The sequence below is a fragment of the Coturnix japonica genome, chromosome 1 (assembly GCF_054131305.1).
Source record: "Coturnix japonica strain WE chromosome 1, WE-NBRP24, whole genome shotgun sequence".
NCBI lineage: Eukaryota > Metazoa > Chordata > Aves > Galliformes > Phasianidae > Coturnix > Coturnix japonica.
The window spans coordinates 52,862,648-52,875,458 of NC_140663.1; the positions used below are offsets into that span (position 1 = coordinate 52,862,648).

Here is a 12,811-nt window from a genome sequence, read left to right on the forward strand (position 1 = left end):
GATCATCTGTCCAAGAATTCCAGCAGCTTGGGGTCAGGCTCCCTGGGGAGCCTGTTCCAGAACCCAACCACACTCTGGATAAGAACTTTTCCTAACACCCAGCTAATCCTCTCCTGACACTGCTTCCCAATCCAAGTATCTCTAGCCTCTGTCTTAACCCTATTAAAGTATTCAAGCACCAGCCAGAGCCAGCAGTGATCAGGAATGGCACAGATCTTTGTGGACTCCACACGAGCTCCTGTGCTTCAGCTGAAGGCTCAGGCAGTCAGCTAATTTTATGGCTTCTTCTCCTCTGAGGGCTTCTCCTTGCTGCTCTTCACCAAAGCATGTTCATTGCTCTTCTGCAGGGTCAAAAAAATCAGCAGTCAGCTCCTGTACTGTTTTAAGCTGCCTGTCTTTTGCAGTCTGAATGCATTTAGCATTGCATCATAGTAAAACTATCGTTTCATAGGCAGATATCCACAATTTCTGATTCATCTCAAACTTTTCCCCACGTGTATTTCCCTCTATTTTTCCCTATTGATTCCTTATCTCAGAGATGTAGATCCTGAGCAGAATTTCTGATTTCCTTTAGGCAGATTTCTGACTTTTATCTTTTTACCTGCGAATGCTTTTCTGGTCGCTAGATCAGGAGTGCAAGTGCAGAGTTCTTAATGTCAGTGTTGAAGACCATGGAGTTCATGAAAGTCCATCGGTAAGATTATGGAACCTCTCAATCAGGCTCACACATATGAGGGATACATACAATAAGAACATAATGTTTTCACTGTGCACTGTGAAGGTTGTGCAAGTCACCAAACCACAGAAGTAACTGAAAAACCCGTGATCCTTAGAAGTAGTAAGTAATTACCTACTTTTTTTTTCCACTGTAATGTCCATAGGGACGATATTGCTGACAAATGAACTAAGCCACCTCATGCACAGAGCTGTAAAGTAACCTAACAGCAACTAATAACAAAAACTGTCTAAAATGGGAGAACCCAAGAAGCAGCATCAGTCTAAAGCTGCGAGCAGGAGAAACCAACAGCCTGGCCTGAAACTTGACTAAGGGTAGGCACAAAAAGGCAGTAAACGTCACACAGCATTTATTATTGAGATCATATTGTCATCACTGCTATGGAAAGCAGGGTTATAGCACCCAGTCAGAGTCAATAGAGATAAAGAAGACACAAAATTGTGCCCTGACTAGCTTCCTTTAGCTCAGTGTGGGAGTGGCCCAACTCCATCCTCCTTACCCCGGGACATAGCTGCAGGGAAAGGTAAATATGAGACCAGACTTCCTGTGCCACTGCTTCCAGTCCCTGCACCCCAGAATTCATAACACAAATTCTTACTGTTAAAAAAAAATGGGGGACTGGTACTGAGGAAAGTAATTGCTCTAAGGATATTTAACAACATGGAGCACCACACAGATACTGTTCTTACGGCATTTATTGCTAGACCAATAAACAGAGCAGCAGATGCCCTGCAAAAGCAGTCATCTAGTCTCTGTAAGCCCTATATAACTTTGGCCATAAGATACACAAAACAAGACTGATATCTTTCTGTGCTTCTTCTGAGGAGAAGGGAATTTTCCTTAATAAACCTTTTTTCAACATAAAAGTCTGTTTTTTAATTATTATTTTTTTCACTTGAAAGCAGAAATCCCATCAGCCATGGAAGCCCTATGTATTTAAGCCATATACTTGCAAAATAGTTTATGTGTGTGTGTTTTTTGGTGTTTTTTAATATATTTAAGAGATATATATATGTTTATATATCTCTTACATGAGCTTAAGCAAACTCAGAACTAATAACAGGAGTTTTCAAATAAAATCAGGATACTTCTACCCAAAGAAAATGGCTCTTACTGTTCAGTCGATCGTCCTTGCAGCTACTATGATACACAGCCATCACATCTGGTTGAAATGTGCAGATCATGTTGTCACCACGCCATAAAACACGTGCACACTTAGAGCAAATGGCTCTCAGTTCTGCTGCTTCCAGCCAGGAACTAAGGAGAGAGGTGGTGGAGGGTGAGCCCCATAGCACTTTTGGGCACCCACCAGCCACCTCACCAACCAAGGCCATCAGCCTGGGCCATGGGGGCAGACAGAAGGCTTCAACACCCAGCAGGACCATGTCCCCCATGACATCCTTATAACAAAGCTGAGGAAGTATGGGATAGATGAGTGGACGGTGAAGTGGGTCGAGAATTGGCTGACTGGCAGAGTGCAGAGGGTTGTTGTTGGCGGTGCGGTGTCTGGCTGGAGGCCTGTAACTAGCGGCATCCCCCAGGGGTCTGTACTGGGTCCGGTCTTGTTCAACATCTTCATCAACGACCTTGATGAGGGGATAGTGACCACCCTCAGCAAGTTTGCTGATGACACGAAGTTGAGAGGATTGGCTGACACGCCTGAAGGCTGTGCTGCCATTCAGCAAGACTTGGACAGGCTGGAGAGCTGGGCAGTAAGAAACCGGATGAGGTTTAACAAAAGCAAGTGTAAAGTCTTGCACCTGGGTAGAAATAATTGCATGCACCAGTACAGGCTGGGGGAAGACCTGCTGAAGAGGAGCTCTGCAGAGAGGGACCTGGACAGATTGACCATGAGCCAGCAGTGTGCCCTTGTAGCCAAAAAAGCCAATGGCATACTGGGGTGTATTAAAAAGAGCGTGTCCAGCAGGTCGAAGGAGGTGATCCTCCCCTTCTACTCTGCCCTGGTGAGGCCTCATCTGGAATATTGTGTCCAGTTCTGGGCTCCCCAGTACAGAAAAGACGGGGATCTCTTGGAAAGAGTCCAGCAGAGGGCCACTAAGATGGTGAAGGGCCTGGAGCATCTCCCCTATGAGGAGAGACTTAGGGAACTGGGTCTGTTTAGCCTTGAAAAAAGAAGGCTGAGAGGGGACTTGATCCAGGTTTATAAGTACCTGAGGTGTGGGAGCCATAGTGGTGAGGCTGGTCTCTTTTCAGTAGTGCGTGGGGATAGGACTAGGGGTAATGGGATGAAAGTACAGCATAGGAAGTTCCACACGAATGTGCGGAAGAACTTCTTTACAGTGAGGGTGACGGAGCACTGGAACAGGCTGCACAGGGAGGTGGTGGAGTCTCCTTCTCTGGAGATATTTAAGACCCGCCTGGACGCCTACCTGTGTGACATGGTGTAGGGAGCCTGCTTTGGCAGGGGGGTTGGACTCGATGATCTCTAGAGGTCCCTTCCAACCCCTACAATTCTGTGATTCTGTGATTCTGTGACATAAGAGCCTGGTTTAAAGTAAAAGTGGCAGCAAGAGAAAGGTGTCCAGTGTAGATCAGGCTATGGGGTACAACTATGGGGTCTGCAAGCTCCTGGGTCTGGCCCAGAGTTGGAAAACGGGAAAGAGCTGTTTTATTTCATGAGTATCAAACAGGACCCCAAAAGCATATTCTCAGCAAAAAATACCATGGCTTTTCCTTTCATGTCCCCTTGTTTCAACTTCCCACTCAGTTTCAGTGTGGAAACAGAGAAAAAGAAAAGATGGAACGTGGCATGTGATAACAAACTGTTCCACCTAGAGAACAGAAGGTTCTGGGGAGACTTGGTAGTGAACTTTCAGTACCTAAAGGGAGGTTTTAAGAAGGAAGGAGGCAGATTCTTTAGCAAGGTCTGCTGTAATATGACAAGGGGAGGTGGTTTCAGACTAAGGGAGGGAAGGTTTAGATTGGATATAAGGGTGAAGTTTTTTACAGTAAGGTTGGTGAGGCACTGGAGCAGGTTACCCAGAGAGGTGGTGGATGCCCCATCACTGGAGTCAACCAAGGTCAGGCTGGATTAGGCTCTGAGCAACCTGATCTACTTGTGGGTATCCTTGGTCACTGCAGAGCTTTGAATCAGATGGTCTTCAAGGGACCATTCCAATTCAAACAATTCTGTGATTCTAAGAGATGTCTGGCAAAGGTTAGGCAAAGCAGGCTGAGAGGCAGAAAGACAGCAGGAAGAAAGAAGGAAGGAGCAAACCCAGACCTCTCTGAGCCTCTTGGGGTCTTCAGCAGGCACCAGAGCAGGTCTGGAATGTCTCCATGCTGGCACACTGTGACTCTCCTCTCATCAGTGCCCAGCAGCATGGGGCCCCTCACATACATCTCCAGACAACTTTATTGCATTAAAGAGCTGTGAGCTGGTGCCCCTGTGTTCCTTCTTTTATAAAAGAGGAATGTGTTTTGGCTGCTGAACAAGAACAGTAAAGATGGGCAGTAACAGATACAGATAATGTACTTGAACCAGCTTTTCTCATTTTACCTCTTCCCCCTCATTTGCTTCACATAACAAGTAAATCCACCTACTGAGTATAAACACAAATAGATTTTTGTGGGAAACTTCATTAAGAAAAACCCTCAAGTCTTTTAAGAAGAATTTAAAGACATGTCAATGAGCAGCTGGAAGCTACAATCACTGTCATTCTTACCCTTCCAGTAAAATCAAACTTAGAATCTTCCTGGGTAATTCCCATTTTTGCATAGGTCGAATCCATAAATTGCATCTCTTTTCCCCAGGCCATCTCCACAGCCAAAGCTGATCCAGGATGAGCAATAAATTTATTCACTAGATGGAGCACAAGTATCTAGATAGTAGAAGGCATGCCAAGCATTATAAGATGAATCTCAGCAGTGGGACCATGAAACTTCATCTGCAAGACTCAGAAAACCACAGGTTGTGTTTGTTCTTCTTTCTGAGGTTTATTCCAGCAACACCATTGTCACGCTGAAGTAGCTGAGTGATGTTTGATAACTGGGGGGATTCCCTGGGTAATACCTGTATAGTAAAGATATTTGCTTTAGGTAGGACTCTTGCCACTCGTTTATTTCTTAGTCTCCATTCTCAAGAACGCTGTTAGAATCATAGAATTCATAGAATCATTATGGTTGAAAAAGAACTCTAAGATCACCAAGTCCACTGATCACATCCCTCAGAGCCACATCCACACAGTTCTTGAACACCTCCAGGGACAGTGGCTTCACCACCTCCCTGGGCAGCCTGTGCCACTGCAGCACTGCCCTTTTGGAAAAGAAACATTTCCTAATATCCAGCTTGAACCTCTTCTGCTTAAGTCTATGATCTCTCATCCTGTCACTGTCATCTGGGAGAAGAGGCTGACTGCCACCTTGCCACAACCTCCTGTCACAGCGTCTATTATGAGGAGCTTCAAGTGACCTTTATAACTCATGTTCGCACAAACTTTGTTTCCTGAGGAACTGTAATTTTCAGTGGTGAAAGCACTTCTTCAGAGCAGCCCTGCTGTGCAGGGCATTCTCCCTTTTTTAGTCATCGGTGGTACATGTGCACCTCACACGCTGCCTTGGATTTTACCTGAAGGCATGATAGGAACCTCTGAATAAGTATGGGTGGTTCTCCCTTGCAGGAATAGTATTTTCAGTCATTAAATAAAGTCCTGCTGGCTATTACCAACCCCAAGGGTTCAGCATGGAGTCATGTCAGCTCAGAGAGAGCTGGGCAGTGCTGGGCTCTACTAGTGCAGAAAGTTATAAAACCCAAGAGAGACTGTCTCGTCTTCAAAATAAATTGCATTTCTCCCCAGTATCTGATAACCCAGAATCAGGGTGAGTCTTTGGTGATGCGTAAGGAGAAAAAGTCACCTTTCTGCCCAGAACACAACCATGTGTAGGAAAAGCAGCTTATTCCACCCTGCTGTCCAGCATCATCCAAACTTTCAGTTGCCTTTGGAGATCCGAAATTTTACAGAGACACAGAGTTTCTAAAGGCAGAAAGCAGTTGATCTGAGAACAATGTTTTGGCCCAATGACTTCTGTGGTGTACTTTTAAGAAAGGAAAAGACAACTCATTGCAGACATTCTTTGTGGGATGAAAATATTCTATAGTATATTTATCTGCCTTGCAGGGAGCTTTAGCAGATCGACTTGCACCCAGGAATGCTGTTTTGCAACAGCAACGTTCCTCTTTGCCACCTTCCTCAGAAAGAATGACGTATTTAACACAATTCCTTGATAAACAACAATGCATCTTGGGAAGGCTGAACTACGCCAATTAAGATGCAGAAAAAGATGCAAACAAAGGCAAAGAAATGCCAAAAAAAAATAAAAAATAAAAATAAAAGGCCAAGCATTTTTGTAGGAGATTACAAAATCATTTTTTCCTCTTTTTTCCCCTCACAAAATTCTTTCCTTTCGGACAAAGAAGCCTGGTCTTAAAACTGAGTTTTCTCCTGTTTTCTTGAAACCATTTTCTATTTAAAAGAAGAATCTTTAAAAACCACTTCCCAAAATCATTTCCAGTTTTCATAAACAAAATATTTTTACCCCAAAGTTGCGGTTTCTCATTTCATTTCTTTTCTCCACGAAAAAAACACTTTGGTCTTCTGAAATGCTCTAAGGGGAACAAAAAAACTTAATCAGCTCTTGACAATAGTAGCACATGCTGGTTTTTCTTTAAATATGCTGCTCCTGACTGCTTTTTATAGAGCTAAGCACAGCTGGGCTTGCTGAGAGCATTCCAAGTCACTCAGGAGATGGTAGGAAAGGATCGCTCTTGCTGCAGCATCAAACCGCTTTATGATCTCTTTTATCTCAATAAGTATCTGAACAAATACGAGACGGGGTTTCCGACTCGTGTTTGGTTGGATTCTCACTGGCAAACTTTATACTGCCTTTAGAGTGATGCAAGGGGAAGGGGTACATTTATTCATTATCTTCTGGTCTCTGGGGAACTGCTTTTTATCTCTGCCTACTCCTTTTTATCTCTTCCCTTGTTTCATGAGGAAAGCACAATTGTCAGTCCTACTCCAGGCCTGTTGCCTCTGATACATTTTGAACCTGCGAGAGCTGACAATTCAAAACTTGGGCTTTATTACTTGTGATCTTGAGCTCTTAACTTTGAGTGAAGTAGCCCCAGGGCCCTAGAAACATAGGGCTCTAGGGGAGGAGGACCAGCCCAGCAGCGGAGTTCTTACATGTTCAGTAATTGAATAAAATCTTGGCAACACCGCATAAAGAAGCAATGGGTGTTACTGCTATGCTGGCATTATACAGGCCTTTGAAGCCCTATACTGTCAAACTGGGAGCTTATGCAAGGTGGGGAAATGCACATATTGCTATATACATGTATACAATCACCTCACTTGATGTTTTTCATGCTTGTTCTTAGCCTACAGGAAACAAAAGAACCCTGAGTTCTGAGAAATTCAACTCATCTCTGGCTGTTGGGGTGGGGAGATGGTAAGTACTAAAAAGCTTTCATTTAAAAAAGAAAACAACAAAGTTATCCTTTATCACTTAAAAGACTAAGCTGTTATGTGCAAACAACAAACACACCAAAGCAGGCAATTTTAATGGAGTAATGATAGCGTACTCAAGATGTATGATTTTCCATTAAAACCGGTGCTATATTGTCACATACACAAAATTATGTTTTTAATGCATATGTGCACTCATATACCATAAACTTCAATTTTCAATATCACAAACATTTTCTAACATTGAATATATCTGGAAATCCCATTTGGAAAAGAAATCAGCAAACATTTAACTGGATCCCTCTAAACACCTTTCCAACAGTCTTGGCCACCTGGGCAGGTCCCCACAGAGCCAACGTTACACCCATCTACAAGGGCACAGCTCCACATCTTTCCTGTGCTGGAGGCCCCAGGTCTGGACGCAGTACTGGGGCCTCACAGGGCAGAGTAGAGGGGGACAATCACCTCCTTCTCTTTGCTGCCAGCCCTCTGTTGATGCAGCCCAGGATACTCTTGGCCTTCTGGGCTGCAAGTATACAGTACTGTTAGCTCACGTCCAGATTTTCATCCAGCAAAACACACGCAGCATGGCTAACTAATCACAAGAGGCGATTCTCTCACTCTATTTAGCATTGGTGCAGCCTCACCTTAAATATTGTGTGGAAGTATCCAGAGGAGGACACCAAAGCCAGTAGGAGGGCTGGAAGGCATGTCCTGTAAGGAGAAGTGAGGACACTTGGGTTGCCCAGCCTGGAGAAGAGGAGGCTGAGAGGTGACCACACTGCTCCCTGTAGCTGAGAAGAGGAAGCAGAGGAAGGTGCTGGGCTTGCAATTGCATTATTTGTTCTCTCAGGCTTATAAAGAGAACCAAGTATCATTTTCCCCTCTGCATTTTTCAGTGACCAGATGCCCCACCGAGTAGCACTTTGCATGTGGCAGCAGTGTGCTTCTGCACCCAGCAGTGCCACACAGCTTTCATAAACACAAAAGATCAAACGTACCAGTGACCCAATGGAGAAGATTCACCTCCCAGTTCCTAAGAAATTATTTCTGAGTCATGCCATTGCTTGAAACGGGGCAGTTTGTGACTTGTTGCTTATTCATGACAGGTAGGTATTCACCATCTCCCCACAGACACAAAAGAGACATCTCCGTCAGAACAATTTGAGTTTTCGGCTTTCAAATCTCTATTAGCTGTTCACACATCAAATACAGACAGTCACTGACAGGCCCAGGGAAGTTCTGAAAGCATCAAGGAATCAGGATTGAGCTTTTAATTATCAGGTGCATCCAATTATACCGAGCGCAGAGTTAAAGCAATGATTGAATGCTGACATTAATACTGTAAAATATGTTTTGCAGTTACAATTACACCAATGAAAACCTTAATACACTAATTCCCTGAATCAGCTTTATTTACTTAATGTGGTTTAGGCTTGAGAAATGTAACTGAAAAACCATAACAAATGCATATTTCTTGGTGGTTTGCCTCGATTTGTTATGCAGCTGAATTCTAGACACTGGTCAAATGATTCTTCATGGGTATTGGTCATAGGTCTTTCTTTTTTAATTTCCTGCTACATTTTTATTTTGAATTTGAAGTCATCTGTCCTGAGAATTTCCCTTGTGGTTGCTCTGTTTTAATCAGAGACATTCATGTGGGCATTTTCTGGAAGCTAAGTATGCAGTCCCAAACTTTTTCCTCCATTACTCAGACTGCAGCTTTCAACACAAGAACTTTTAAAACACGTAGCGCTTTGATAAAGAGGGAAGAGAGTGCAGTGCCCCCTAGAAGGGGACTGCCCTATGTGAACAATGTCATTCTGTAAAACACTTTACTTCCTAAGAAGAAATGCGGACACGTTGCTCTCTTGAGTCACTTAACCCAGTGTAATTCTTCCAACTCACACACTCACAGCCTGAAAATAGGAGGAGCATCATGTCCCCGAGGCATCTTTTGACACCGTGGGCATGCTCATGCTGCAACTGAGGTGTGAGTCCAGAAGGGAGCCTGCATACATCCCCATGGGTATTTTTGGGCATCGTATGAACCTGCCAAGCACGCTGGTGCTGTCCCATGACCATGCACAGGGTAGAAGGGCAGTAGCCATATAAACATCAATGTTGGAATAGAGATTCAAAATCATCAGTCCATACAAGAGAACAAGTTTGCAGGGTCATCTTTACAGACAGCAAATCCAACTTTAGGGCAAACTGAGCATATTTGTACCCATCCGCTTTATTTGCATGGATATGCATCACCAAAATCAACCCTGCAGCAAAGAAAGCAGTTATAATCAGGCAAGAGGGATTCCTCTGAGCAGCTGTAGGCTTCTGTACAGCAGATGCTACATTAAACCTAGTCACACTGGAGCTCCCTTAGTCACTGGAGGGTAGACACCACTAATTTCACCTCAATGCAATGTTACAAAGAAGTCCAATGATTCACATCCTGAGGCCTGTTACTCTGCTGCCAATAAAAGGAGACAAGGGAGGGCCTCACTCAGGCAAGGATTCTTATACCGCAGACACCAACAAGGAGGAGAATGGAAGCCTGTCCCATCAGTAAAGGAAACAGAGTTATCAGGAACACGACCTGAAGTGCTGCATCAGTATGTCTGGATTGGAGCTCCAAGATTGTCTGGATGAGGAGCTCTGAGATATGGTTTAGTGGTTTGCTGTAGCTACGGTAATGGGAGGACAGTTGGACTAGATGATCTTGTAGGTCCCTTCCAGCCTTGTGATTCTGTGATCAGCAGACAGCTCTTCCTCCAGATCCAGTTTTGTAGAACGGCCAGCTATGCATACATCACCGAGATGCTTCTGGAGTTACCCACTTTTCCACCAGGACCCATACAAAAGAGAAGGTGGAACAGAAACCTCATGCCTTCTTAAACTTCACTGCATATGTGATTGAACAAGCTAGAACTGATGATTACTCACACTATGACATATGGCCCTCTTCCTGCCTGTCCATCAGAGGATGCTCTCATGAAGGGTACAGGAATACGAAAAGAAACACCCTGACAAACTGTAGTAGCTGTATTTTAAAGTCTGCTGCTTTATTTCTGTATCCAGCAGAAAAAAAACGTGGGGAACCTCATCCTCTCCCACTGCTGTCAGTGGGGCTTCTACCATTTCCTGCAAGAAGGATCCGGATCCCAGGTTACAAGAACCAAGGTAAACACAGCAAAACATGAGCACAAAGCACAAAATCTGCCATTGTATTTCTAGTCAGGAGTTCCGTTGTCATCAGTGGAAACACGAAAGCCACGTGATCTGTTTGTTTAGCAGCAGGACCTGCATGAGAAAGGCCCTTCCTGGCCTCATCCTTCCCTCCCACACTGTCCTGGATTGCTGCGGCAGGTCACGTAGTCAGGCTCCACACCCTGTCAGACAACTTAAGTGACCTGGATTTCCAGAAATGCTGACTTCAGTGGAAATTATTGTGTGCAGCACTTAAAGACATTGGAGGCAAACCTACCAAGCATTGCCTGAACCAAGAGCAAACAACTAGGCTTTGTGAAACCTTTCCTTCCCTTCTTTCCATGAAAACAAAATGCAAATGTATGTAAAAGTGGAAAATAGATTGCACTGTGTTTCAGCAGCCCTTAGCTTAGCCTTTTGGGAGTACAGGCATACCTAGTATAGCACCACTAATATTGCTGCTAGTGACTTTTCCCTTTGTTAACTCAACCAATTCCTCTTCATTCCTAGCATGCTATCCTTGAGTCCTGATGGAATTAACATAAAGCAGTGTCCGTAAGCAAGCATGACAAGTTCTCAGAGACATCATTAACAAAAGACCTGATCCATGAGGTGGTGAGCAACCACAAATCTCTGCAGTGGTGGTGGAGGCACAAACTGAAGTCTTTGGCAAGCCAGAGCAGTAAAAACCATTTGTCATGTAGCGCTGCTGAGCTCATGCACAGCTGAAATGCGTTGCAACATCCATCAGGTCATTACACCCTCCCCCTACATCCAACTGGTCCTGCTACACAAGTAGGATCTACTGTCAACTCTGGAAAACTGCTGTGCATGAATGGCTGCTTGTGGGACAGAGAGATTCACTGGAGTAACTCAAAGAGCAAAATGAGCTGAGAGAAGTTAAGAGAAGAATGGATCATCTAATGTTTCTCTCACATGGGTGGCTTTTTCCACTTAAATACAAAAAATTCCTCGTTTTCCCCAATGCAGCACAGGAATGCAGACAGGACCATAAAATGCAAAACGTTATCCAGTTGGAAACCCATACCACAGTACAGCATCTCCCAGGAGTTTTTGAATACGTGTCCCTTTCAAATGCTTTCTGCACTCCCTCCTGTATCTTCCCACCTAAGCACCGATTCAAGCAGCTCTGAAATAAATGGGGCATAATGCTGAGGAAAGTGCTATGGGGGTGTGATGCACAGAGCTGCTGAGGAAAGCTCTAGGATGGAAGAAAGGTAAAGGTAAGGGTAAAGAACTGACTGGAGAGCCAAGCCCAGAGAGTGATGGTGAATGGAGTTAAATCCAGCCAGCAACCAGTCACAAGCAGTGTTCCCCAGCATCAGTATCAGGGCCCATCCTGTTTAATAATTGGATGAGGGGATTGAGTGCATCCTCAGTAAGTTTGCAGATGACACCAAATTGTGAGGAACTGACAACCTTCCTGAGAGTAGGAATGCCCTACAGAGGATTCTGGGGGCCAAGACTAAGTGCTGGGTCTTGCATTTTGGTCACAACTGCATGCAACACTACAGGCTTGGGGCAGAGTGGCTGTAAAGCTGCATGGACAAAAAGGACCTGTGGGCATTGGTAGACACTCAGCCAGCAGTGTGCCCAGGTGGCCAAGAAGGTCAACATCATCCTGGCTTGTCAGGATGGACTGGGGAGATGACTATCTTGGCAGTAGTGACGCTGCACCTCAAGTACTGTGTTCACTTTTGGGTCCCTCAGAGCAAGAAAGTGAGGCCCTGGAGCCTTGCTTGTTGACAGGCAGCAAAGCTGTGAAGGAGCTGGAGCACAAGTATTGGAGGAAGCTGCTGAGAAAACTGGGATTGTTCAGTCAGGAGAAGAGGAGAAAGTTTAGGTTGGACATCAGGAATAATTTCCTTGAAAGAGTGATAATGCTGCCCAAGGAGGTGATGGAGTTACTGTCCCTGGAGACGTTTAGGGAAAGGATAGATGTGGTACTAACGAACATGATTTAGTGGGCAATATTGGCAATGGTTGGACCAGATGATCTTAGAGGTCTTTTCCAATCTTAATGATTCTGCGTTATTTGTCAGTTTGAGCACATCTGAAAACTACTGTATTATTCCAAATGTAGGGAAAGTTTGGATTTACCAACATCATTATGAACTGACAGAAATACAACAGTAGCACAGCCGTGGAAGTGGCAGATTTCTGCCACAGACTGTCAGATTCCTTCTGAGGACAAAAAGGCTTAGCACTGACATTACTATACACTTGTAGGCAAGTGCTTCCAAAGAGCAGAAAGATTTAACAGAGCTTCATTCACACGTATGCATTGAAACAAGAGCCAAAGTACTGAAGCAAATCCCAAGCTGGAACTTCTACATCCTACCAAATGAGTCCACTTATA

General features: G+C 44.4%; 1 protein-coding gene across 1 annotated transcript in view; it reads right to left on the bottom strand.

The window, feature by feature from the left end:
• CALD1 (caldesmon 1) overlaps positions 1 to 12,811 on the bottom strand; it is a 244,822-nt gene that overhangs the window by 231,247 nt on the left and 764 nt on the right. The gene's annotated exons all lie outside the window — the stretch shown is intronic.